At 40.7% G+C, this 27,428-nt stretch overlaps 1 non-coding gene across 1 annotated transcript; it reads right to left on the minus strand.

Annotated features, from left to right (window-relative positions):
- Positions 1-14,996: 14,996 nt before the first annotated feature.
- On the minus strand, positions 14,997-15,069 carry TRNAV-UAC (transfer RNA valine (anticodon UAC)). Its single transcript has one exon. It is a non-coding gene; the product is annotated as a tRNA-Val (tRNA).
- Between the last annotated feature and the right edge of the window lie 12,359 nt (positions 15,070-27,428).

Below are 27,428 nucleotides of genomic sequence, written 5' to 3' on the forward strand. Positions count from 1 at the left end.
AAAAGTACAAGGATTGTTCACTCTTCACTGGTCCAAAACATAACCAAACACAGCCAGTGCCCTGGATATACTCGCTTTTAAATAATCTTAAGTATAAAAAAATAATCTTAGCTATGATCTTTTTTTGATTAAATGACACTATTTCTTGAAGCTTCTCTTTATTTTTTCTATTTCCCCTTTCCTCACTCCCGGAAAAAGAAAAAGAAACAAAATCTCTACCTGCAGCAGAGATGAATTCGCTTCTCCCATGGAAGATAACACTTACTAGAGCTCTTCGATTTAATCCCAAGAGAAACATTCACTACAGAGGGCCCCTTCATCCTACTCCAGAAAGCCTTTGAGAACTATTCAGACTGCCCCCAAGAAGAATCTGGTCGATTTGGTCCCCGCTCACGTCGTGAGAATTACCCTCCAGAAAGGAAAGGAAAGTCCCGGGTGAATCTTCCCTGCCTGTTCCTAAATCCTGGGCAGATGCCCCTTCTCTGCATTCCGTGAAAACGCCCTGCCGCGTGGATCTCTGTGGGTCCATTTTAGGATTTTGTTGTTATTAACAGCTCATGTCACTGTTTCCTTTCCCTGAGGCCGAGGACTGTGTTGTCTAGTTCTGCACTCCTCTGGTATCCCTGGTGCCCACACAGCAAGGTGGGTTGCTCAATAATTTCAGTTCACGAATGGGAAAAAGCATACAGAATATCATCTTTGCTGGGGATCAGGTTTTGGAAAAATAAACAAAGGCTCTAGCTTTTGCTAACTGGCCAATATATTCTTTTAATCATTACCTGCAGGATTCAAACAGTGGAGGTCACGACGTTCTGATTCTTTCGGAGGTTTCAAGCTGCTCTCTCTGTCCCAGCCACCCCCAGAAAAAATGGACTGTGAGTGGAGAAGCGCAGACGCCACTATCTTCTCCCTACTGATCTGGGGGCAACTGCCATCCCTAAACTAAGTACAGAGTGTGTGGGTCAGCTATACTAAGCGATGCTTAAGGCAGAAGCTGGAAAAAGGAAGCTTCCTTCTAGCTAAGCAAAAAAAAAAAAAAAAGGAATGTTAGGGGAAGATAGTGAAAACTGCAGGAAGACGAAAGAAAAGAAAAATATATCATAGTTTTCCTTCTCCTCCAGTAAATGAAATAAATGGAAGAAGAAACTGCACACAGATTTCATAGAATTAGGCACTTGTGAAGCCGAACATAAAGGTGTGTGATGTCCCAGGGCTGGACAATGGAGAGTCCACTCTTGAAATTCACCCCCCACCTCATGTATCTCGCCTGCAGCTTGACATTACAGGGTCACATTCCTGCAGCTGCCCGGCCCATAGTGAGGACCCACGGACTTCCAGAGTTCAGTCCTGAGGGTCTGGGGCCCTGGTTCTTAAAGAATAATTTTCTTTCGCTAGAGAGGTATACACATGGGACAATATTGAAGAGTTTCTTGAAATCAAATGATCCCTTCCCTCTCGCCAGCCTGCCTGTGTTTATAAAGGAATCGGGTCCATGAGGGAAAACTTTGTTATGAATAGTAGAGTTTGGTTGTTTATTTTAATACGAAAAAAGTATGAGTGAAAGAAGTGTACCATCAGTGTGAGAATTTCCTGGAGGAAAAGAGGGCTTTGAGATTATCCAGCCTGGGGCATCTAGAAAAACTCTATTCTGTAAAGGGAAGGCCAGTTTCATCATAATTGCGGTTACCGGGTTGCCGAATATAGGAAAGGCCTTGCTATGAAACAGGGTGGGAAAACATCTGTTTTTGAACTTAGAAAGGAACTAAGTTTATACCGGAGAGTCTCCCTGCGAACCCAACATATAAGATCCTATATATTGTGACCAACGCACGGACTCCCCTGCCCTCTGTGTGGTCTTGAGCTGTAAAGCAGTACATCTTGTCCCTCAAAAAAACCCACTGCAAGTCAGTAGACTAGCTGAAACTCTGGTCTTCCACCAGCCCCCAGCGATTGCAAGCGCCTCCTCCGCTGCCTGGTTCCTCTCTGTTTCCCTGGTTTCCAAGTGTGTGGAGGCGGGTCTCAGGAGAAGGTGCCCGCCCCACAGTTCCCGGTCTGCGTGAAGCCGCTGGACCTGGCTCCCTTCAGATTCAGAGCCTGGGATGTCCAGGTTTTCTGTCAAGTGAGGGTTTCAAATGCTTAGAAGGAAAGGGTTCTGCTTTGAAATCGAGCGCTAGAGTCTCGGTTGTCAAGTGTCATGAGAAATCTCTATCAACTTTTTTCATCTTTTCAAAGGTCTTGTTCATCTGGTTTAATTAACATGATGTCGTTAATATGTTAATTCTTAAAAGTGAAAGACTTCAGAGAAATTATTTAACTAATGTAAGGCTAGGTTTTTTGTTTGTTTTAAGGCTAAATAAAGTAAATTTTAAAAATTTTAGGTGAAAATATTTTTAAAACATAATGGTTAACATTAATTTCAGAGACCTTTTTTTTCAGATATAACAGATAATAATCTTGGAACATAATATTAAATAGGAAATACCAAGATTATATCAAGATTATTAAGTTTTTTAACTTCTGAATAGTAGTAAAAAATTTCATGGGTAAACATTGAGGATTCCCCAGTTAAAATACATTCATGACTCTTTGGAAAGAAAGTGTCCACATTTTGGGGATTTTAGGATTTTTTTTTTTTTGGAAGGGGACTTTCCCACTGAAAGCATTTGCTTCCCTCCAGTGGGGGTTGGTGTAATGTTGAAAAATGAAAGAAAAGTTCTTGGGAATATTCACTAAGGTGGGAGGTTTAGGTATGAGGCAGTGCATCCAGGAAGTCTGGTTGGGTCAAACTTTTCTCTCTTGGCTTGTGTACAGCAAGGTAAGACTTATAAGCATAGTTATGGATTCCTGTGTGTGATAGGGAGCCCTGGTGTTTTTGGGTTGTGGGTGTGTGTCCCTGTGTGTGTGTGATATTTCAAAAATCAATGCAACTAAATGGATTTTCAAGCTTGTGCTGAAACATGTGTTGCCCACAAATTATGTAATCAAAATTCATGACTCAAAACCTAAATTCAGAAAGACTTCTTGATTCAACATGACTGAAAACACATAGCATCAAAATTTTTTTCAAAGGACAGAGTAATCATGTCTTGAAAGGCAAAACTATCAATGTTGACGATATTAGATTTAAATGAAGCAGTAACTAAGTGAGCAACTGAAATAATAAAATCATGACATACAAATTTTAACTCAAAGAAAATGTGGTATTCTCAATTTGACAATGTGTTTCATGTAATTCATAACATACTAAAGAAACTTTTGCAGTATTTTTCTCTTTATGTAACGGAAACAAATCTTTTGTGGCTTTCTATGACATTTCAAAATTGTCAGATGTTTATCATGTTTGGGAAACTATTGTGTTAGAACTCTTACTTTCAAGGCAGATTGCACAAGAATAACACCAACTCTTCAACCCAGTGAACACGGAAAAGTTTGTTATTTTAACAGAAGAAACTCAATTCTCTCTTTTGTTTTTTCATATTAAAGTTTTTAAAAATTCTCATGAATTAACTCATCAAAACAACAGCTGTAGCAATATAAGAACTTTGACTATATCAATCAAATTCATTCTTTTAACAAGTCTTTAAAATTTCTTGCCTTTTTTTCATATTTCTCATTTCATAATCCTTCAATACACATACACAAACCCCCGATACACATAAATATACCCTTTTTATGTGGCATTCTAACTTTCTATTTGACCGTCTTTTAACTTTCTATAACTTTCAGTATCCATCTAAATTCTTTTCCCATGCTTTTCTTTCTCTCATCTCAGCTACTTAACCTTCTTTTGATTTTCTACAAGTTTCCTCCAACCTTCCACAACTATCTATATCCATCCAAATTCTTTTAAGAAAACACATGCCATATGTCTAATCTAGTCTGCGTTACTTAAAGACATGTTGGAGACTGCTTTTAATTTGACATATTAAGCAAATGTTACATATTATGTGAAATATTTTGTCAGAACAAATTCACTTTCATTAATTCTTGGTAATATTAGGACTACTCAATTTCTATAAGCACTTTTTATCATTTTATAATTTAACATCTTACATTAAGGTCTATGAGCCATTGAGTTAATGTTTGTGAATGGCTTGAGATAAGGCTATAAATTCAGCTTTTTGGGTGTGGTTATCCAATCGCCCCAGCACTACTTGTTGAAAAGACAGTCCTTTCTGTGTTGAATTGCCTGGGCATCGTTGTTAAAAAAAAAAAAAAAACTCAATTGCCTCTGATCAGAAGATTCTGTGTTTGACTCTGACTGCTTAAAAATCTTAAAGAAAAAAAAAAAAAACTTGTATTTTTCATTTACAGAAATTAATATAATTTTCTAAAATAAATATTTTTGGTTGTAAACATAGTATTAACTTGATTTTGTCAATATTTTTCTCTTAGTTTTATCCTTTAAAATGTTCCTAAAATATCTCCCTGAGAACAACGGAGTCCTACACTCTGGGGAAACAGATTCTGCTTTACACTTTGTCCTCAAAACTGGTTTCGTTCACAGTCAGACAGATCTCCTTTGCACCACTGGCCCTGACTAAGGGCTACTTATTCTTCTTTGTGGTAAAAGAAGCTATTTAAGAGAATATTGAGGAATATTAATGTCTATCAATTTATACGGAAGCAAGCCAGTGGCACAGTAATCAGTTGATCCAATACCACATTCATCTAAACCTGTTATCTTAACACCATAACTTCCATATTTCGAAGTTATAAAGAAAGTCATAGCATGATTATAATTTTAGGGATTATAATTTTCTATTTTAATTACCTATGAGCATTTCAAGAATTGGATCAGTGGTAAAATTTCTAATTTCATTCCCATTATTTTTGAGTATGAAGATTCATGTGCATATTAATTATAAATTAGGTATAATATTGTTCTATGACTTACCTATCCTCTAAAATTAAAAGCAGTACAACGAACTACACTTCCCACATAGGCATCACAACACTTCTTTCTGTTAGGATGTCCTGTTGGTGCCACTTTCAAATGATGCAACATTCTCGACTCCTGAGCTGCTACCAATCTGACCCAAACTACCTGCATCTCTTCCCTGAATTACTGCAGTAGCCTAACAACCTTCCTACTGCTGGTTAGCAGCTGCCTGCTAAGCCTGCCTCCAACCTTGTTCTCTATGTTGTGTGCTGAGTTGTGCTACTAGATCCCCTCCTTTCAGGACCAAGGCATTCATTTCCCCAGCTGCTAGAAGTGTTGCTTCCTCATGGCACAAAGTTGATGCCCTGTCAAGGAATTGCCCTCAGTTAAAAGGAACTGGTCCAATCAAAGTCATCCCCCCCCACCCGCCGCCGAAAGCAGCCCACCATAGTGACTGCTCAATACATGCCTATAAAGGTCTGACTCTCTTGTCTGAACTCTGATAGGCCATCCCATTTCCAGAGCTCCTCATGGAATCAGCTCAGGCCTGTGTCGTTTCCTGTCAACTTTTCCCTTCTAATTCTGTTTCCCTCACTCCCTCACAGGTGCTATTCCCATAGTATTCCCTAATAAACTTCCTGCACACAAATATCTAATCCATGGGAATACAGGTTGTGCCAGGAGTGGTCCAAGAAGCCACACACTAAGTGGGATTTTGTAGCTGGCTTACTGTCCATTCATATGGAAATGAAGACCCCATTCCTAGTAGTAGGTGGAATATGGGTGTCCTCAGTATGTTGTAGTAGTGCAATTGTTAAGACATCCATCTGTGTCAGCCTGGGATAGGATACCAATAGATCCAGTGGATGCAATAATGCAGACATTTAAGAGCTCTGGGGAAGTAGGACTGATGGCTCTCCTCGAATGTCATTGAACCACTAAGAAAAAAAAAAAGAAAGAAAAGCTACAGTTGATTAATTTCCAGAGTACCTCTGTGAAAGCATCTAAAGAGGCTTTTATCTCCTGAGCCTTATATTGTCCATGTATGTTTGGACTGTCAGGACATCTGTAGAGGATAACACTGTATTAATATATCATGTTAATTAGACCAACTGGACAAAACATTTAGAAAGAAGAAAAAAAAATGATGGTGGCTCCTGATGCCTACCTGCAGGGCCAGATATATGGTGTGGGAGTGGTTTGCAAGACCGGACTCTATACAGTCCAACCCTGGGACATCCAACATCCTTATATTCTGCCTCACACATATCTAACTCTTTGCAATGATACAGGGAAGTTAATCTCTCACACAGGAACGTATTGCTGTTTCCTCGTGACTGAACTGAGACGCAATTCCAAGTCGCGAAGTCAAGAGCAGGTATTGCCAGGTTGTTCCCAAGGAAACCTTCCCAAAGTAACTAAATGGAACCTAGACAACAAAGACTCCTTAAACCAATCATGTATTCCCATATAGTATGTTTCCCACCTTTGGCAATGATGTAATTTTCCTTAATTTACTATTTTCTGTAAGAGTATATTAGAGACTCCCTGATTATTATTCTGTGGATTCTGCTAGTCACTAGTCCCCAGTGCACACTGGAAGATACTTCATTGCAATGACTGTCTTTGTTTTTGTTTTTGCTTAATAAAAATCTCTTTTGATTAAATTCGTTTCTGGGTTCTTCTCCTACGATGTAGAAGATGGTGACAGTCAAGGTAGTGAGAAGTAGTCAGAGACTGCATATATTTTACAGATAGAGACAAGAGAAATTTCTGACAAAGTAGATGTGAGGTGTGAGAGAAAGAGTGGAATCGATGATGGCTTGAAGGTTTTTTGCGTGAAAAAATCAAAGAACTGAGCTGCCATTAATGGAAATGGATATAGCAGGATTATTGTGAGTTGTAGGCAGGTAAACCAAAAAAACAAACCCTTTACTGTCAAGTGGCTATGTGCTCGGCTGCTAATGAAACAGTCACCAGCTTGAACTCTCTGGCCATCCCACGGGAGAAAGATATGGCATTTGGTTTCCATGAAGATTCAAACCGTACCAAACCCATTGCCGATGAGTCAACCCTGTCTCAAACTAAGTTATATGACAGTGTACAACTGCCCCATTCTGTTGCCAAGGTTGGTAGATTCCGAACCCCGACTTTCTTGTTAGCAACTAAGCTCCATAAATTTTACAGCCTTGGAAACCTCATGGGGCAGTTCTAGTCTGTCCTATAGGGTCATTATGAGATGATTTAGGCATATAGATGAGTTAAACCATGAGAATGGGTGATATTACCAGGGAGTAAGTGTATACAGAAAAGAAATTCAAGGACCAATCTATGAGACACTCTACTTTAGAACAGGTAGAGAGAGGCAAAAGACTCAAAAAATGTTGAATAGGGTTTGCCAGAGAGGTAAGTCGAAAGACTGTCAGGACAGCAGTGTCCTGGAAAGAAAAAAAGAAGTTTTCAGACAGTAAGTGTGTTTATTGACACTGAGAAGTTGTCTTAGTTTCTTAGAGCTGCTGTAACAGAAATCCCACAAGTGGTTTTCTTTATGGAACAGAAATCTCTTTTCTCACAAGTTTGAACGTTGGAAGTCCAATTTCAGGGCACAACTCAAAGGAAGGTGCTCTTTCTCTCTATCAGGCCTGGGGAAAATCCTTGTCTCAGTTTCTCTAATCCCAGGGTTCCTGGATTCCTGGATGATCCTCACATGTGCTTCTGTCCTCTCAGTGCCTAATGTGTTCTTTGTGTATCTCATAAGTGGTTACATCTAAGACACACCCTATACTGATATGGCCTCATTAACAAAACAAAGAAAATCCAATTCCCAAATGAGATTAAGTCCCCATTACGTAGGTTTTCATTCCAACACGTATTGAGGGGACACAACTGAATCCATAAGAGAAGTCAAAGAAGAGAAGGTCTTGAAAAAGCGAGAAGAGTCATTGGTAATCTTGACAGGAAGTTTCCATGAACTGGGGGTGTCAAAAAGGCAGAATGTAGTGGATTTCAAAACAGCAGGAGGGAAACTGGAGATAGCAAATCTGGACAACACTTTAGAGGAGAATGTTGTATAAAGTTCTCTGAGAAATAGGGCAATACCTAGAGGGAAATGTTGGGTCAAGAGAAGCATTTTTAAGATAGGAGACAAAAGGTATATTTGAGCGATCGTGGGAGTAGCACGATAGTCAGGAGAAAATCAAGAGGTTTCACACATTAACTCTGACTGTGGCACTGTTCTAGGATCTGCAGATCCAGAAAAGGAAAAAAGAAAATCTGTCTTCATGGACAGAGATTATATTGGAAGCCAAATGATAGCTTAAAAAAAAGAAAGAAAGAAGGAAGGAAAATATGTATTGTATTTGACTGGGATTACTATAAAACCAGAAGTATCTATTTCAGTGGTAAGAAAAGACCTTGCAAAGGATGAGGAGACAGGTAGAGGATATAATCAGGTAGAGAAAATACTTGACAGTCACGTGGGGACACAGTACATTGGACCCTGAAGAAAGGACAAGTAGAAGGATCATATACACATCCCATTCCCAATGACATCCCCTCTACTAGCTTCCTTTTCTTTACTAAAATTTCTATCTTAAGGCATTATGTCACTTGTTCCAAAAACTGTTTCTTCTCTTTACCATGCTTTCTTTCGAGGGGGAGCAAATCAGGTAGGTGTCACTATGGAGGATTAAAGACATAGAGCTGACATTTGATCTAGATTTTATATCAGAATATCTATTTTCAAACTGCAGCTGAGTGTTAAGTGAGTGCAGCAAAGTTTTGTTTTCTTTTTTTAAAAATCTGTCATGGATTGAATTGTATCCCCCCAACATATCTGCCAACATAGCTAGGTCATGATTCCCTGGTATGATTGTCCACCATTTTATCTTCTGATGTGATTTCCCTATACATTGTAACTCCTATCACTCTGAATTAGGGGCAGTTATAACGATGAGGTCTTCAAGATTAGTTAGTGTCCTAAGCCAAACTCTTTTGAGATATAAAAGAGAGAAGTGAGCAGAGAGACATGGGATCCTCATACCACCAAGAAGTCTGTGCCAGGAACTATGTTTGTTGTCTCCCTCTTCACTCATCCGAAGGAGACTGGCATTAACCCAATCTTAACTATGACCAAGCAACACTATTTTTTTCAAGCTTCTCTCTATGTTTTCTAATTCCTCTTTTTGCACTCCCACAAAAAGAAAAAGAAAAGAAACTACCCCCAGCACAAATGAACTTCTCTCCTCCATTGCAAAATAAGATGTTCTAGAGCTTATCTATTTCGTCCAGAGAGAAAAACTCACTAGATAGTGCTCCTTCATCCTGCCTACCCCAAGAAGTCTTTGAGAAGGATATTGAGACCTGGGAAAGCATCAGGTTGATCAGCACATGAGGATTCCTCCCCAGATGGGAAGGAGGATCTCTGGTGGATCCGCCCAGTGTATTCCTAATTCCTGAGGAGATGCCTCTTGTATGTGCTCCGTGAAAGGCTAAAGTTGATTAATTTCCAACTTAGGGCAAAATGTAAAGGCAGAGTACCTCTGTGAAAGCATCCAAAGAGACCTTTTTCCTCCTGAGCCATACATGGTCCACGGATATTTAGAGTGTCAGGACATTTGGAGAGGATAACATTGGTTCACTATATTAACGACATATGATTCATAGTCGAATCAATAGTGATCCAGCTCCAAAATCCCATTTACTATATGGTTTCTTGGACACTCCTGGCACAAGCTGTATTCACGTGAATTAGGTATTTGTGTGCAGGAAGTTTATTAAGGAATGCTATGGGAACAATACCTGTGAGGGAAGCAGTATTAGACGGGGAAAAGTTGACAGGCAACAACAGATGCCTGAGGTGATTCCATAAGGAGCTCTGGAAATGGGATGGCCCTTCACAGTTGAGGCAAGAGAATCAGAACTTTATAGGCATGTATTGAGCAGTCATTACTGTAGGCTGCTTTCAAAGAGGGAACATGACCTTGAATGAGACAGTTCCTTTCAGCTGAGGGCAATTCCTTGAGAGGGCCTCCACTTGGTGCCACGAGGTAGCAACACTCCTGGCAGCTGAGGAAATGAATGCCTTGGTCCTGAAAAGAAAGAAATCTGGGTGGCACAACCCAGCACCCAAAACAGAGATCAAGGTTGGAGACAGGCTTAGCAGGCAGCTGCTAACCAGCAGTAGGATGATTGTTAGGTTATTACAGTAATTCAGGCAAGAGATGCAGGTAGTTTGGGCCAGATTGGTAGCAGTTCAGGAGTTAAGAATTTTGTATCATTTTGAAATAGCACCAAGAGGACATCCTGACACAGAGAAATGTTGTGATGACTACATGAGAAGTATATTTTGCTGTCCTGGTTTTGATTTTAGAGCATAGGTAAGTCATAAAACAGTATTGTACCCAATTTATAATTAATATGCACATAAATCTTCATACTCAGAAATAATGGCAATGAATTTAGAAATTCTACCATTGATCCAATTCTTGAAATGGTCTTAGGGAATGAAACTAGAAAAATATATTCCCTAGAATTATAATCATCCTATAACTATTTCTTTTATGTAGAATTTGGACATATGGAAGTTATTTACTATATTAAAAAATATTTTAAGTGAATGTGGTATTAGAGGAATTGATTACAGAGCCAATGGCTTGCTTTCATTTAAAATGGTAGAGATTAATATTCCTCTATATTATTTGAAATGGCTTCTTTTCCCACAAGTAAGAATTAGTAATTCTTAGTCGGGGCCAGTGGTGTAAAGGAAATCCATGTGCCTGTGGATGAAATTAATTTTGAAGACAGTGTGTAAAGGACAATCTGTCCCAATGGCTGTAGAACTCTGTTGTCCTTAATGAGCTATTTTAAAAATATTTTAAAGACTAAAACAAAAAGAAAACTATTGAGAAAATTAAAGAAGTGCTATTTGTTCTGACCCAAAATATTCATTTTAGAAAATTAGATCAATTTCTATAAATGAAAATAAGCAACTACTTTTTTTTTCTGTAAGATATTTACGCAGTCAGCATGAAACATAGAATCTTCTGATTCATAGCCAAGTGATGGTTTCTGACTCATCGCAACCCATTTCACAAAAATACAAAGGTAATTCAACACAGAAAATGTAGCTTTTTCAACAAATATTGCTGGGACAGTTGGATATCCACATAAAAAAGATGAATTTAGAGCCTTACCTCCAATGGTACACAAACATTAACTCAGAATGGATCATAGACCTAAATATAAGAGCTTAAATTATAAAAGTTTTAGTGAAGACGTTGGAAAAAATCTTTGCGATGTTGGGTGAGGCAGAGTTCTTAAATATAACACCAAAAGCACTATCCATAAAGGAAAAAATTGAAAAACTGGACTGGATCAAAATTAAAATCTTTTGCCCTTCAGAAGACACCATTTGGGAAATGAAAAGAGAAACCATACACAGGGAGAAAATATCTGTAAATCATGTAACTCATGAAGGACTTGTATCCGGAATACCTAAAGAACATTTACAAATCAATAATAATAAGATAAACTACCAAATCTAAAACTCACAAAGTATTTGAATGGACTTTTCTCCAAAGAAGACATACAAATGGCTAATGAGGACTAGAAAAGATGTTCAACATCACAGTCATTAAAAAAAAAAAAAAAATCCAAATCCATTGCTGTCGAGTCAATTGCAACTCATAGGGACCATAGGAAAGAGTTGAACTGCCCTACAGGGTTTCCAAGGAGTGGCTAGTGGATTCAAACTGCTGACCTTTTGGTTAGCAGCTGTAGCTCTTAACCACTATGCCACCAGTGCTCCTCATAGTCAATATGCACGCACAAATGAAACCCCAATGAGATACCATTACACACCTATTTGTATTTCCTTACCAGAAAACATAGATGATAACCCGTGTTGCCAAGGATGTAGAGAAATTGGCACTCTCATACAGTGCTGGTGGGAATGTAAAATGACACAGCCACTTTAGAACACAGTTTGACAGCTTTTTAAAGCGTTATTATGATTTTTATGCATTGTTACAGATTGAATTGTACCCTCCAAAAATATGGGTTGTAAATTTTAAACCCTATACCTGTGGAAATGGAACACATAAACATCGATATCCTAGGCATTAGTGAGCTGAAATGGACTGGTATTGGCCATTTTGAATCGGACATTCATATAGTCTACTGTGCTGGGAATGACAACTCAAAGAGGATTGGTGTTGCATTCATCCTCAAAAAGAACATTTCAAGATCTATCCTGAAGTACAATGCTGTCAGTGATAGGATAATATCCATACGCCTACAAGGAAGACCAGTTAATACAACTATTATTCAAATTTAGGCACCAACCACCAGGGTCAAAGATGAAGAAATAGAAGATTTTTATCAGCTGCTGCAGTCTGAAATTGATGGAACATGCAATCAAGATGCATTGATGATTACTGGCGATTGGAATGCAAAAGTTGGAAACAAAGAAGGACCAGTAGTTGGAAAATACGGCCTTGGTGATAGAAACAATGCTGGAGATCAAATGATAGAATTTTGCAAGACCAACGACTTCTTCATTGCAAACACCTTCTTTCCCCAACATAACCGGCGACTATACACATAGACCTCACCAGATGCAACAGACAGAAATCAAATTGACTACATCTGTGGAAAGAGACGATGGAAAAGCTCAATCTCATCAGTCAGAACAAGGCCAGGGGCCTTCTGTGCAACAGACCATCAATTGTTCATATGCAAGTTCAAGCTGAAACTGAAGAAAATCAGAGCAAGTCCACTAGAGCCAAAATATGACCTTGAGTATATCCCGCCTGAATTTAGAGACCATCTCAAGAATAGATTTGATGCACTGAACACTAGTGACTGAAGACCAGATGAGTTGTGGAATGACATCAAGGACACCATCCATGAAGAAAGCAAGAGGTCACTGAAAAGACAGGAAAGAAAGAAAAGACCAAGATGGATGTCAGAGGAGACTCTGAAACTTGCTCTTGAGCGTCGAGCAGCTATAGGAAAAGGAAGAATTGAGGAAGTAAAAGAACTGAACAGAAGATTTCAAAGGACCTCTCGAGAAGACAAAGAAGAGTATTATAATGATATGTGCAAAGAGCTGGAGGTGGAAAACCAAAAGGGAAGAACGTGCTGGGTGTTTCTCAAGGTGAGAGAACTGAAGAAAAAATTCAAGCCTCGAGTTGCAATAGTGAAGGATTCCATGGGGAAAATATTAAATGACATAGGAAGCATCAAAAGAAGATGGAAGGAATACACAGAGTCATTATACCAAAAAGAATTAGTCGGTATTCAACCACTTCAAGAGGTGGCATATGATCAGGAACCGATGGTACTGAAGGAAGAAGCCCAAGCTGCTCTGAAGGCACTGACGAAAAACAAGGCTCCAGGAATTGATGGAATATCAATTGAGATGTTTCAACAAACAGATGCAGCACTGGAGGTGCTCACTCCTCTATGCCAAGAAATATGGAAGAGAGCGTCCTGGCCAACTGACTGAAAGACATCCATATTTATGCTTATTCCCAAGAAAGGTGATCCAACTGAATGTGGAAATTATAGAACAATATCATTAATATCACATGCAAGCAAAATTTTGCTAAAGGTCATTCAAAAATGGCTGCACAGTATATCAACAGGGAACTGCCAGAAATTCAGGCTGGATTCAGAAGAGGACGTGGAACCAGGGCTATCATTGCTGATGTCAGATGGATCCTGGCTGAAAGCAGAGAGTGCCAGAAGGATGTTTACCTGTGTTTTATTGAGTATGCAAAGGCATTCGACTGTGTGGATCATAACAAACTATGGATAGCACTGCAAAGAATGGGAATTCCTGAGCACTTAATTGTTCTCGTGAGGAACCTTTACATAGATCAAGAGGCAGTTGTTCGGACAGAACAAGGAGATACTGATTGGTTTAAAGTCAAGCAAAGGTGGGTGTCAGGGTTGTATTCTTTCACCATACCTATTTAATCTGTGTGCTGAACAGATAATACGAGAAGTTGGACTATAGGAAGAAGATCAGGGCATCAGGATTAGAGGAAGACTCATTAACAACCTGCATTATGCAGATGACACAACCTTGCTTGCTGAAAGTGAAGAGAACTTGAAGCACTTACTAATGAAGATCAAAGACCACAGCCTTCAGTATGGATTGCACCTCAACATAAAGAAAACAAAAATCCTCACAACTGGACCAATGAGCAGCATCATGATAAACGGAGAAAAGATTGAAGTTATCAGGGATTTCATTTTACTTGGATCCACAATCAACAGCCATGGAAGCAGCAGTCAAGAAATCCAAAGACGCATTGCATTGGGTAAATCTGCTGCAAAGAACCTCTTCAAAGTGTTGAAGAGCAAAGATGTCACCCTGAAGACTAAGGTGCGCCTGACCCAAGCCATGGTATTTTCAATCACATCATATGCATGTGAAAGCTGGACAAAGGACAAGGAAGACTGAAGAAGAGTTGATGCCTTTGAATTGTGGTGTTGGCGAAGAATATTGAATATACCATTGGCTGCCAAAAGAAGGAACCAAAGTTTCTTGGAAGAAGTGCGGCCAGAATGCTCCTTAGAGGCAAGGATGGTGAGACTGACATCTTACACACTTTGGATATGTTTTCAGGAGGGATCAGTCCCTGGAGAAGGACATCATGCTTGGCAGAGTACAGGGTCAGCAGAAAAGAGGAAGACCCTCAAAGAGGTGGACTAACACAGTGGCTGCAACAATGAGCTCAAGCATAACAATGATTGTAAGGATGGCGCAGGAACAGCCAGTGTTTCGTCCTGTTGTGCATAGAGTCAATATGAGTTGGAACCGGCTTGACGGCACCTAACAACAACAACAAAAACAACAACAACAACATACCTGTGGATGAAATCCCATTTGGGAATAGGGTTTGTTTTCTGGGTCAGGGAGGCCAGATCAGCATAAGGTTTATCCTAAATCTACTTACACTTGAGATAAAAACAGCAGATTAGACACAGAGAGAAGGAAGCACACTCTGGGGGAAGACAGGTGCTACCAGAAAACAACAGAAGGAGGTGAATCTGTAAACAAGCACAGGAAGTAGAAGGATTGAAGGCTGCTAAGAGCTGAGGTTGGTTCCACTAGGGATTGAACCCAGGATCTTCTGCGTGTAAAGCAGATGTGCTAACCACTACACCATGGAACCACAGGAAATATACTGCCATGGACTGCCAGAAGAACTAACAAATCTGTCTTGGAAGAAGTACAGCCAGAATGCTCATTCGAACCAAGAATGGCAAGACTTCGTCTCACATACTTTGGACGTGTTATCAGGAGGGACCTGTCCTTGGAGAAGGACATTATGCCTGGTAAATTAGAGGGCCAGCGAAAAACAGAGAGACCTTCGACGAGATGGGCTGACGCAGTGGCTGCTGTAATGACCTTAAGCATAACAACAATTGTGAGGATGGTGCAGGACCCAGCATCACTTCGTTCTGTTGTAGGGTGTGCCATGAGTCAGAACGAACTCCAAGGCACCTGAAAAAAACAACAGAAAGCTGATCTAGAAGAAGAAGGACTTCCCCCAGAGACACACATAGAATTTGGCCTTCAGGACCCCTGAACTGTGAGAAAGAAAAAGAAAAATTCTCTTCTTTAAGCCACACACTTGTGATATTTCAGTCACAGCAGTAATAGGAAAGTAAGACATCATTATGTCAGTATGTCAGGAACCACTTCTGTTTTGCTACCTTTGTATTGGCAGTGACTGGCCCACAATAGTACATCAGTACCCGTTGCCATCAAGCACAGGGTTTCTATGGAGCAGCTGATATTTTAGTTTTGCGGCTGAGTTCTTAACCACTACACCACCAGTGTTCCTACTACATCAACATCTCGGCTAAACATTGGAGGAAATCCTTCAGCTCTCTTGGGGAGGTGAGGTGGACACAAAATTTTAGGGTGGTGTGAAGCCTATGGAGATGTGGCTAGTCTAAAGATTAAATCTTTCCCTCAGGAGCAATTCTCTGTGGGGCCAAGCAATTTCCAATCTTCTCTCAGGATCAGTTCTTCACTGATTGGAAAACCCATTTAACTAAACTTGTCTTTGGTTTGGGATCGTGTCATTACCCCAAAAGTATGAAGGACAAATACGTAAGCTGTTGGATTTAAAAAATAGCAATATCTGGATGGAATTATGTTTTTATGTTTATCTTGTCTGGAAATGCAAAAATGAATCCTTCTTATTGGATTATTGTGAAATCCAAATCTTTCAGAAGGATGGTGGGCCATCCCAAGTTTTGTATTGATTTCCTATGCTAATCAGGCCTCCTTGTCTTCATTTACCCCTGAAAGGAGCTCAATCTGTTTAAGTTGTATTTCCAACAGCCTTAAAATTTTGGTGCTTATATTGTGCACTTTTAGGTCAAATAATCCGTGAGTTTCTTATGCGCAGGGTGCTGATTCAGCCTAGCCTCCCCACATGGTCCAGTCTGCATATTCAGAAATGCTGGCTGTGATGTGAGGAAGTTGTTACTTGATGGCTGCTGATGGGAAAGCTGATCCCAAACAGTGTGAAGGGAAAAAAAAGTTAAAAACCTATCTTTCTGATAATAGAAACTAACCTGGAAGTGAGGGCTATCCTGGGGTAAAAATCATCACGAAGGTATAATAAAGCAAGAAGAAAGTTTCTGCTTCGTAAACGTTCAACAAGGCAAAAATGGGAAACAAATAAGCATAGTGTCAGAACCATGTCTGCCCGAGTCCCAGGACTGTTACAGAATCATCAGTATATAATAACATTACAAATGAGTAAAATCATTAAAGGTTTCACCTTTTCAGATTGGCTAAAAATTGCTGAATACACGTGATTCTACATTTTGAATTGTCTTTCTTAATAATCCTTGGTTCTGGTTTGAGTAATGACAGTCAGGAAGGTCTTACAGACCAACAGACCTTGCTAGTTACTAAATACTAATAAGCAAAGGGAAACCCTGGTGCCATAGTGGTTACGTGCTACAGCTGCTAACCAGGAGGTCCTTAGTTCAAATCTACCAGGTGCTCCTTGGAAACTCTATGGTGGCAGTTCTACCCTGTCCTATAGGATCACTATGAGTCATAATCGACTTGACAGCAGTGGGTTTTTAATAGACAAAGATAACAGTGGAAAATATGTAGATCTTCTGTGCTCTGTTTAAGAATTGTTTATGTAAAAGTATCCCTAAAAGATGTTTTCTAGGTTTTCCTAACTATTCTTTTTATACCTCAGGACCCAGTTGATGTGTCCTTGTGAGTCCAGCTCCAGCTAGATCACATTCTTCATACTCAAGGACAGGGAATAATGGCTCCAATTTGAACTTCTAGGTTAAGAGGACCCAATTCTCTTCACCTCTTCTGCCAACACATTCAGCTATGATAACCATGGCTCAGTAAAAAGGAACCCGAAGCATGAAATCCAGTTACATCTGTTTCAGTATAAGATATAATATATTGTTACAGGAAATGGATAATCAATAATCGTCTAGATCTCATTTTCATCATCTCCTAGATAAGAAATTTAAGCCAGAATGCTCCTTAGAATGGAGGATGGTAAGACTTTGTCTTACATGTTTTGAACACCTTACCAGGAGAGACCCTCAACAAGATGGATTGACAAAGTGGATGCAACAAGGGCACATACAGTAAGGATTTTGAAGATGGTACCGGACCAGGCAGTGTTTCCTTCTGTTGTACGTGAGGGTGTTATTTGAACAGCACCTAAAAACAACAAAACAACAATAACACTCTGTGCCAGGGATTGTTTTCCTACAAAGGCCACTGCAGTAAACAAACACAAACAGAAGTCTTTGCCCTCATAGACCTTACATTCCAGTGATAAAGAAACACAGTACATAAAATGATTTAGTAAATTACATTGTTGCTATTGTTAGGTGCCCTCGAGTCAGTTCTGACACATATGGGCCCTATATACAACAAAACGAAACACTGCTTGGTCCTGAGCCATCCTCACAATCTTTGTTATGCTTGAGCCCCTTGTTGCAGCCACTATGTCAATCCATCTTGTTGAGGGTCTTCCTCTTTTTCACTGACCCTCTACTTTACCAAGCATGACATCCTTCCTCCGGGACTGATTGATCCCTCCTGAAAATATGTCCAAAGTATATGAGACGTAGTCTCACCATCCTTGATTCTAAGAAGCTGTACTTCTTCCAAGACAGATTTGTTCATTCTTTTGGCAACTCATGGCTTATCCGATATTCTTCGTCAACATCACAATTTAAAGGCAACAATTCTTCTTTGGTCTTCCTTATTCATTGTCCAGCATTCAAATACATATGAAGCAATTGAAAACACCATGACTTCGGTCAGGTGCACCTTAGTCTTCAAGGTGACTGCTTTACTTTTCAATACTTTAAAGAGGTTTTTTGCAGCAGATTTTCCCAATGCATTGTGTCTTTTGATTCCTTGACTTCTGCTTCCTTGGGTGTTGATTGTGGACACGAGCAAAATGAAAAACCCTTGACAACTTCAATCTTTTCTCCATTTCTTATCATGTTGCTTTTTGGTCTAATTGTGAGGATTTTTGTTTTCTTTATGTTGAGGTATAATCCGTATTGAAGGCTGTAGTGTTTGATTTTCATCGGTAGGTGCTTCAAATCCTCTTTACTTTCAGCAAGCAAGGTTATGTCATCCTTGTAATGCAGGTTGTGAATGAGTCATCCTCCAATCTTCATGCCCTGTTCTTCTTCATATAATCCAGCTTCTCAGATTATTTTGTCAGCATACAGATGGAATAGTATGGTGAAAGGATACAACCCTGATGCACACTTCTCCTGACTCTAAACCACTCATTATCCCCTTGTTCTGTTTAAAAGACTGCCTCTTGATTTATGTACAGGTCCTCCCGAACACAATTAAGTGTTATGAAATTCCCATTCTTCACAATGTTATCCATCATTTTTTTATGATCCATTCAGCCAAATGCCTATGCATAGTCAATAAAACACAGGTAAATATCTTTCTAGTATTCTCTGCTTTCAGCCAGGATCCATCTGATATCAGCAATGATATCCTTGGTTCTGTGTCCTCTTCTGAATCTGGCTTGAATTTCTGGTAGTTCTCTGTTGATTTACTGCTGTAGCCACTTTCGAATGATCATCAGGAAAATTTTTCTTGTGTATGACATTAATGATATTGTTCAACAATTTCCATATTTGGTTGGATCACCTTTCTTGGAAATAGGCATAAATATAGATCTCTTCCAATTGGTTGGCCATGTAGCTGTCTTTTTAAATTTCTTGGCATAGATGAATGAGCATTTCCAGTGCTGCATTCGTTTGTTGAAATATCTCAATTGGTAGTAGAGTCGGCCTCAATGATGTGGAGAGAGTTAATCTTTCGGGACCTTCATCTGCTGATGGGAAATGACTCAAATTAGAAGAAAGAGCTGCAAACATCCATTAATACTAGGAACTTGGAATGTAAGAAGTATGACTCTAGGAAAATCAGAAATCATCAAAAATGAAATGTAACACATAAACATTGATATCCTAGTTATTAGTGAGTGGCAATGGACTGGTATTGGCCATTTTGAATTGAACAATCATATAGTACACTATGCTAGGAATGACAAATTGAAGAGAAATGCTGTTGCATTCAATGTCAAAAAGACAATTACAAAATCTATCCTGAAGTACATTGTTGTCGGTGATAATGTCTACACTGAAGACACTGGAGAAAATTAGAACAAAACCTCAAGAGCCAAAGTACGACCTTGAGTATATCCTATTGAACTTGGAGACCATCTCAAGAATAGATATGATGCATGAAAAACTAATGACTGAAGACCAGAGAAGTTGTGGAATGATAACAGGACACCATACATGAAGAAAGCAAGAGGTCTTTAAAAAGACGGGAAAGAAAGAAGAGACCAAAATGGACATCAGAAGACACTCTCAAACTTGCTCCTGAACATCAAGTAGCTAAAGGAAAAGGAAGAAATGATGAAGTAAAAGGGCTGAAGAGAATATTTCAAAGGGCAGTTTGAGAAGACAAAATAAATATTATAATGATATGTGCAAAAGTCTAGAGATAGAAGACCAAAAGGAAAGAAGAAGCTCATTATTTCTCAAACTGAAAAAACTGAAGAAAAAACTCAAGCTTTAAGTTGCAATAGTGAAGGATTCCATGGGGAAAAAGTAAACGATGCAGGAAGCATCAGAAGAATATGGAAGGAATACACAGAGACACTATACCAAAAAGAAGTGGTTGACATTCAACCACTTGAGGAGGTGGCATATTATCAGGAACCAATGGCACTGAAGGCATTGATGATAAACCAGGTTCCAGGAATTTACAGAATTTGAAGTAAATTAAATAGTTAATTAAAAGCAGAGAAAGGTTTTGCAGAAGAAAACAGTTTTTAAAGATTATAAGGGTGGGAAGGGAGGAAGACGGGTATTCACTAAATAGATGGTAGAAAAGAATTATCTTAGGTGAAGAGAAAGACAACACACGATACTGGGGAAGTCAGCACAACTGAACCAAACCAAAAGCTATCAAAAATTGCCTAAATACAACCACACGCTTCAAGGGACCGAGTAGCAGTGGCAGGGGTCTGGAGAGCATGTTTTTAGGGGACATCTAGCTCAACTGGCATAGCAAAGTTTATCAAGAAAACATTCTGGATCCCACATTGGTGAGTGACTCCTGATGTCTTAAAAGCTAGCTATTGGTCATCTAAGATGCATCAATTGGTCCCAACCTGCCTTGAACAAAGGGGAATGAAGAACACCAAAGACACAAGGAAAATATGAGCTCAAGAGACAGAAAGGACCACATAAACTAGAGACTCCATCAGCCTGAGACCAGAAGAACTAGATGGTGCCCGGCTACCAAGGACCACCCTGACAAGGAACACAACAGAGAGTCCCTGATGGAGCAGGACAAAAGTGGGGTGCAGAACTCAAATTCTAGTAAATAGATCAGACTTAATAGTCTGACTGAGACTGGAGGGACCCTGTAAGACATGGCCCCTGGACTCTCTGTTAGTCCGAAAGTAAAACCATTCCAATAGCAAACTCTTCAGACAAAGATTAGACTGGACTATAAGACATAAAATGATACTCATGAGGAGTGTGCTTCTTAGTTCAAGTAGATACATGAGACTAAATGGGTAGCTCCTGTCTGGAGGCAAGATGAGAAGGCAGAAATGGATAGGAGCTGGTTGAATGGACACAGGAAATCCGGGGTGCAAAAGAGAAGTGTGCTATCACATTTCAGGGAGAGCAACTATGGTCACATAACAATGTGTGTATAAACTTTTGAATGAGAATCTAACTTGAACTGTAAAGTTTCATTTAAAGCACAATTTTGAAAAAAGTAGATAAGTGCTTTGGAGAACAAAATCACAGATGAGAATAAGGAGTTCAGGAGTAGGGGAAGCCTGGAAGTTCAGGGTGTCTTCACTAATAATGTGCTATCTGAAGAAGTAGAGTTAGTTGTATACATATACGGAAAAGAGCATTGCAACCTAAGGGAAAAGTCAGTGCAAAGGCTCTGAGGCAGAACGATGTCTGATGTATTTAAAGTGGAGCAAACAGTCATTGTAACTGTAGCAGCATGAGCAAGGGGAAGAGCAAATTGAGTGGGGTGCAGAGAGCTTATGCAGAGCCTTGGAGGTCATTACAAGGATTTTGACTTTTTTTTTTCTTTTCTGAGTACAGTAGGAAGCCAAACTGAGAGTAAAACAAGGATTAATCATTAGGTTTTAAATGTTCTGTAGAAAGTATCTTATTTAAGGAAATGGAGGTAAACTCAAGACATATTAAGAAGGAGCCCTGGTGGCACAGTGGTTAACAGCTCAGTGCTAACCAGAAGACCAGCAATTCTAATCCACCTGCCACTCCTTGGAGACCCTACGGGGTCACTATGGTCAGAATGGACTCCACAACAGGTAATTATATTCCACATCAGAGAATATTATGTCACGGGCCAGGCTACTAGTACTGAAAATGCTGAGAAGTGGCCATATTCCAGATATATTTTGAAGATAATGCAAAAAAGATATTCTGAGTGATTGAATATGGGGAATAGAGCAAAAACAGAGTCAATGAAGTCTGAAATTCTTTGTCATAAAGAGCCAGAAGGAAGAAGATGCAGGTAAATGAGATAGGAATCAATATGGTTAGAACATTTTCAGAGGATAGCTATGAATTCCACTTTGGGATATGTTAAGTTTAAGTCATTTATTATAAGACTTCTAAAAGGAGATATCCTGTAGGCTAAGAGATACACAATGGTACTCAAAAAAAGAACATATGAAATATAAACCATGAGGTGATGAGCTTAGGCAGGTAAATAGAATAAATAGAGAAGAGAAGAGGCCTAAGGATTGAGCTCTGAGACTGTCCAATGTTTACCCAAAAGCCAAAGAGGTCTTTGAATCAAAATGGGCAATGTCATGTTTCTTTCCTACTCGTCACATTCAGATTAAAATCTAACCTCCATAGTGTGGAGGACCCTGCTTGACCTCCCTGATCCTGCACCTGTTATTCTGCTTACTTTCTCTTCTCTGCCCACTCTGGTTCACACCTACAACTGAAGCTCCCCACACTCCAATTGCTCTCAATTCCATATTCACCTAGGCCAGAATCCCCTCTCCATTCAACTGCTCTTTAACCACCTCACTTTTTTTTAAGCAGCAAAAGTATAAGTTAGCCACCAATTCCCCAGCAAGTCCTGATCATTAGGACTGGGTGTGTTGCCCCTTTTCTGTGCTCCTGTGAGAAAATCCTGTGATTTTTATCTGTAATTCTACTCAGCAATTTTATTGTAACTAAATTACTTTGAGAAAATTTGTCATAATGATTGGTTTAGGTGCCCCTTTTCCCCTTCTATTTTGCCATTTCTCACAGGACGTCAGGTACTTCCAATGATTACCATGAGAATGGGCTGCTCAAAAATTTCTTTAAAATAAATATTCAACCAAAGTTTGACAAAGATTACCAAACATATGTGCTAAATGGAATCTCTCTTTATCCCGCTGATCTGATTTCAAAACAAAGAGGGTGAGTGAGGCTGGAGATTCTGCTAGTGAGAAACGTGCTTTTCCCTTGTTTACCCACGCTATTGTCATCATGTACGCGACATTTCTCAGAGTCTTAGAAGGCTCTCTTTTGTCATGAGTTTCTAGTACTTCGGGAAAAACACATTTTGGCTCCTGAGCATCTTTAACTGGACTCAGCCTTAACAAAATTTAATTTTAGAAAGTAATAGACAACAGATTGTTTCCAATACCCGGGTAAAGACAGTGACTTAAGACAGTTGAGATGGAATGAATAACAAAGAGTCTTTTGGGGCGGGTTGGGGGGGGGGGAGCTTAACCAGGCTTTACTGAAAACGGAAAACTGGGCGAACCAAAGATTATGTACAGGACTGTGCACTCGTAGCAAAACAAAAAACGAGGGATGGTGTCGCCAGGAGGGAAGGAGAGAGCGAGAGCGAGGAGAGGGGGTGCGGATTCCCCCCCCATTTTTTTCTTTAAAAAACCAACACAAGAAAACACACACGCACACAATCAACGTTTGTTCCCGAGTAGAAACATGAATAGGGCAGAATTAAACTCTGTTTTTCTCTCTTCCAAAGACAAAAACAAACAACTAAAGGAAAAGGGAACGCAGGGTTGCGGCTGCGCCCCGGCGGAATCCCGGCTTGCGGCGGTGTACAAAGGGGCTGCTGGGGCGCACCGCTTTCTGCAACACAGGCCGGCCACTCGCGGGTTACAGAGGCATCTCCAGGGCTAGCGGTCAAGCATTCGCCCTCCGGGTAGCTGTGGATCCAGCCTGTGGACTCCGAGGCTCCCTCTCCAAGTCCTGGGCACCCTGGGGAGATCTCGGGGACCGCGCCCTCTGCAAGTCCTGGGCGTCCCCTCCAAGTCCCGTGTGCCCACGGGGGCTTCTAAGGTCCGCGCCCTTTCCTGGTCCAGAGCGCTCACGCCCCCATTCCCAAGCTTGCCTCTTAGGGTGTGGACTGCGCATGAGCCCCTCTAGTGGGCTCAGTACGAAGGCACCTGGTGCTGGGAAAGCAGCTTGCAGCCGCTCTTGACTTGACTGAGGGCCTTCTGCTTGAGCCCAGCCACCCGCTCCGTCAACAAGGCTGGCGGTGGACGCCAGCTCCGCGTTCTGGCTATTAAGAGTCTTCACTTTCTCCTCCAGGAGCGAGATGCTCTCCAGCTTGCGCTTGCGGTACTTGGAGGAAGCGAAAGGATGGCGCAGCCGTTTGCGTTCTGCCTTAATGTGCACTTGCGTGTCCCCGTCGATGGGCGACTACTGCCGGCTCTCGCCGAAGCTCAGGACCACAGGCACCGCCTGCGGCTCGTCTTTGGCCTCTGTGAGGCGTGGCAGCCGCCCCAGAACGCCATGTGGGGGCGGCGGAAGGGCACGAGCTCTGAGGGGGCGGCGAAGGCCACTGTGGGGGTGCCACCTGCTGCAGCCAAGCGGCCCACGTAGCTGCTCGAGTTTACACGTTCCAGAGCAGAAAATATGACTCTTACCCAGAACCCAGTGCCCTCAAGTCGAAACCAAAAAAATACCAAACCCACTACTACCATCTAGTCGATTCCGATTCCTAGCGACCCTATAGAACAGAGTAGAACTGCCCCATAGAGTTCCCAAGGAGCACCTGGAAGATTCGAACTGCTGACCTCTTGGTTAGCAGCCATAGCACTTAACCACTACGCCACCGGGGCTTCCTCTTATACAACAGAGGAGTTCGTTTGACGTCTAATACATTCATTCGCCACAGATTCCACTTCCATAAGGTACCCACTACTCCCACGACCTTCTCTTGGCAGACAACTGGGCACAGGCCTACACCCACACTCTCTGCCCCCCGTTGTCTCCTGCTAGTGCCAGGGCACAAAGTGCAGAAGGCATGCTGAGCTCGGCCGGTTTGTCCCAGTCCCTAAAGGATCAAGTCCAGTCATGGGGAATTAAAGATCATAGCGCCTTACACCGGCAGAGAAACGAGCCTAGTGTTTCTTAAAACCTGTTTTGCTACTTGACCGAGATTTCCCTACCCAGTGTTTGTGAAGGAATTGGGACCCTCTGAGTAGCATTTCTTGGCTATGATTTACTTTGATACTGTTAATCCTAACAATCGGAAAGTGTAATGGGGGGGGGGAGCTTCTCCATCATGAAAATGTCTTGAAGAAAAGCAGAAATTTCAGATTGATCAACTTTGAAACCGAATATTGCTTTCACGTGTAAGTTTCCGTGGTGTAGTGGTTATCACGTTCGTCTAACACGCGAAAGGTCCCCGGTTGGAAACAAATTTCTCGTTCGTTTTGTGAATTCTGAATTTACCTCCAGAAACTCTTTATCTGAACATGCTTCAACCAAGCCCCTAATCTTTACGCTCCATTTGTAGCGCCAGAATTTAAATTAAGAGTATAATGTAGTTGACTTGCCTCCTAGCCCGCCCCCAGATGCTTGTCAGGTACTCCATTTTAGATTAAAATTTCTGCAACCACTAGATAGGCGAGCTCTCCATCCTCTTTGGGCACAGGATTCAGAGTGAAGAGTCCTGAGACAATAGTGTGGTTGCTGTATGCAAAACAAACAAACAAAAAACCATACCGTCCAGTCAATTGCGACTCACAGTGATGCTATAAGAGAGCATAACAGCACCATTGATTTTCCCAGAGCGGCTCTTGGACTCGAACTGCTTGCCTTTTGCATAACACCCCAGCTGTTAACCAAATCGCTACCAAGGCTTGGGACATGGAAGAAATCAAAAAACAAACTCGTTGCCGGTCCAGTGGATTCCAACCCATAGCGAACCTAGAGTACAGGGAAAAGTGTCCCATAGGCTTCCAAGGAGCTGCTGGTGGATTTGAACAGCTGACCTTGTAGTTAGCAGCCGTACCTCTTAACTACACTACCAAAAAAAAAAAAAAAACCTATTGCCCTAGAATGAATTCTAACTGGTAGCAACCTTACAGCAGAGAGTAGAGCTGCCCCAAAGCGTTTCCAAGGAGCGCCTGGTGCGTTCTAACTGGTGACCTTTTGGTTAGCAGCCATAGCATTTAACTACACTGCCAGGGTTTCCAAAAATGAAACAGCCGATCTTAAAAGATATACAGGTGCAGGGCCAGACGTAGTGAGGCTAAAGCAGGGCGCATGTACTAGAATCTATTTTTATATACAAGTTTGGTAAGGGGTTACAGTTAATGGTGGAAACCATTATGTGTGAGGGTTTCTTAAAATCATTATGAAAAGTTCCAGAAAGGAATAAGAGTACAAGTGGAAACCCATTGTTTCTTTGTTTCCCTACCTAGAGTTAGAATGTTCCATGAAGGGTACTCTACCTTAACCAACAAAGAACTATGCCACGGGGAAGTTATGCTGTCACAATGGGGCATATTGCAATTTCTTTTTGACTGAACTGAGAACCCATTCTAAGTCACCAAGCCCAGAACAGATGTTGCCAGTTTGTTCCCAAGGAAACCTTGGCTTAGTAACTTAATGGAATCTAGCCAAAAAAGACTCCTTAAATCAATCATGTTTTTCCATGTTATCTTTCTCACCTTTGACAATAATGTCATTTTTCTTAATTCACTTCCTTCCATAATAGTATATTGGAGATTCCCTGATGGTGATTCAGTGGATTCAGCTAGTCTCTTGTGCCCAGCGCACGCTGGCAAATCCCTCATTGCAATAATCATCTTTGTCTGTGCTGAATAAAAATCTCATTTGATTAAATTTGATTCTGGGGTCATTTTCCCCTATGACAGACAAGATGGTGGCTGTCAGTGTAGGGAGAAGTAGTCAGAGTCTGGATATATTTTGAAGAAAGAGAAAAGAGAAATTTCTGACCTACTGGATGTGAGGTATGAGAGAAAGAGTGAAATAAATGACGACTTCAAGGGTTTTTTTTTTTTTTTTTTTGGCTGAAAGACTGAAAGAATTGAGTTGCCATTAACTGAAATGGTGAAGATTGGATGTAGCAGGATTCTTAGAGAAAAATGGGAGTTTGGTTTTAGACATGCTAGCTTCTAGATGCCTAGTATAAATCATTCAAGTGGTAATGCCAAGGAATCAGTTGTGTATAGAAGACATGAGGTTAATGGAGTGGTCTAGACTGCAGATACAAATGTGTGAGTTGTAGACATATAAAGCAAACCCATTTTCATCAAGTAGTTAAGGGCTTGGCTACTAGTCAAAAGTCACCAGTTCAAACCCACCAGCTACTCCACAGGAGAAAGATCTCGCAGTATGCTTCCCTAAAGATCATAGCCTTCGAAACCCTGTGGGGAACTCTACTCTGTGTCCTATAAGGTTGCTATGAGATGATGTAGGCATGCAAATGATTTAAATCATGAGAATGGGTGAGATTACCCGGGAGTGAGGGTATATAGAGAAGAGATGCAAGGACCAATCTGTGGGAGATTCTACTACAGAATGGGTGAGGAGAGGCAAAAAAAAGAAAGAAAAAACACAGGATATTGAGAAGGATGAGCCAGTGAGGTTGAAAGATAGTCAGAATAGCAGCATCTCCAAAGTACAA

The sequence above is a fragment of the Elephas maximus genome, chromosome 1 (genome assembly GCF_024166365.1).
Source record: "Elephas maximus indicus isolate mEleMax1 chromosome 1, mEleMax1 primary haplotype, whole genome shotgun sequence".
NCBI lineage: Eukaryota > Metazoa > Chordata > Mammalia > Proboscidea > Elephantidae > Elephas > Elephas maximus.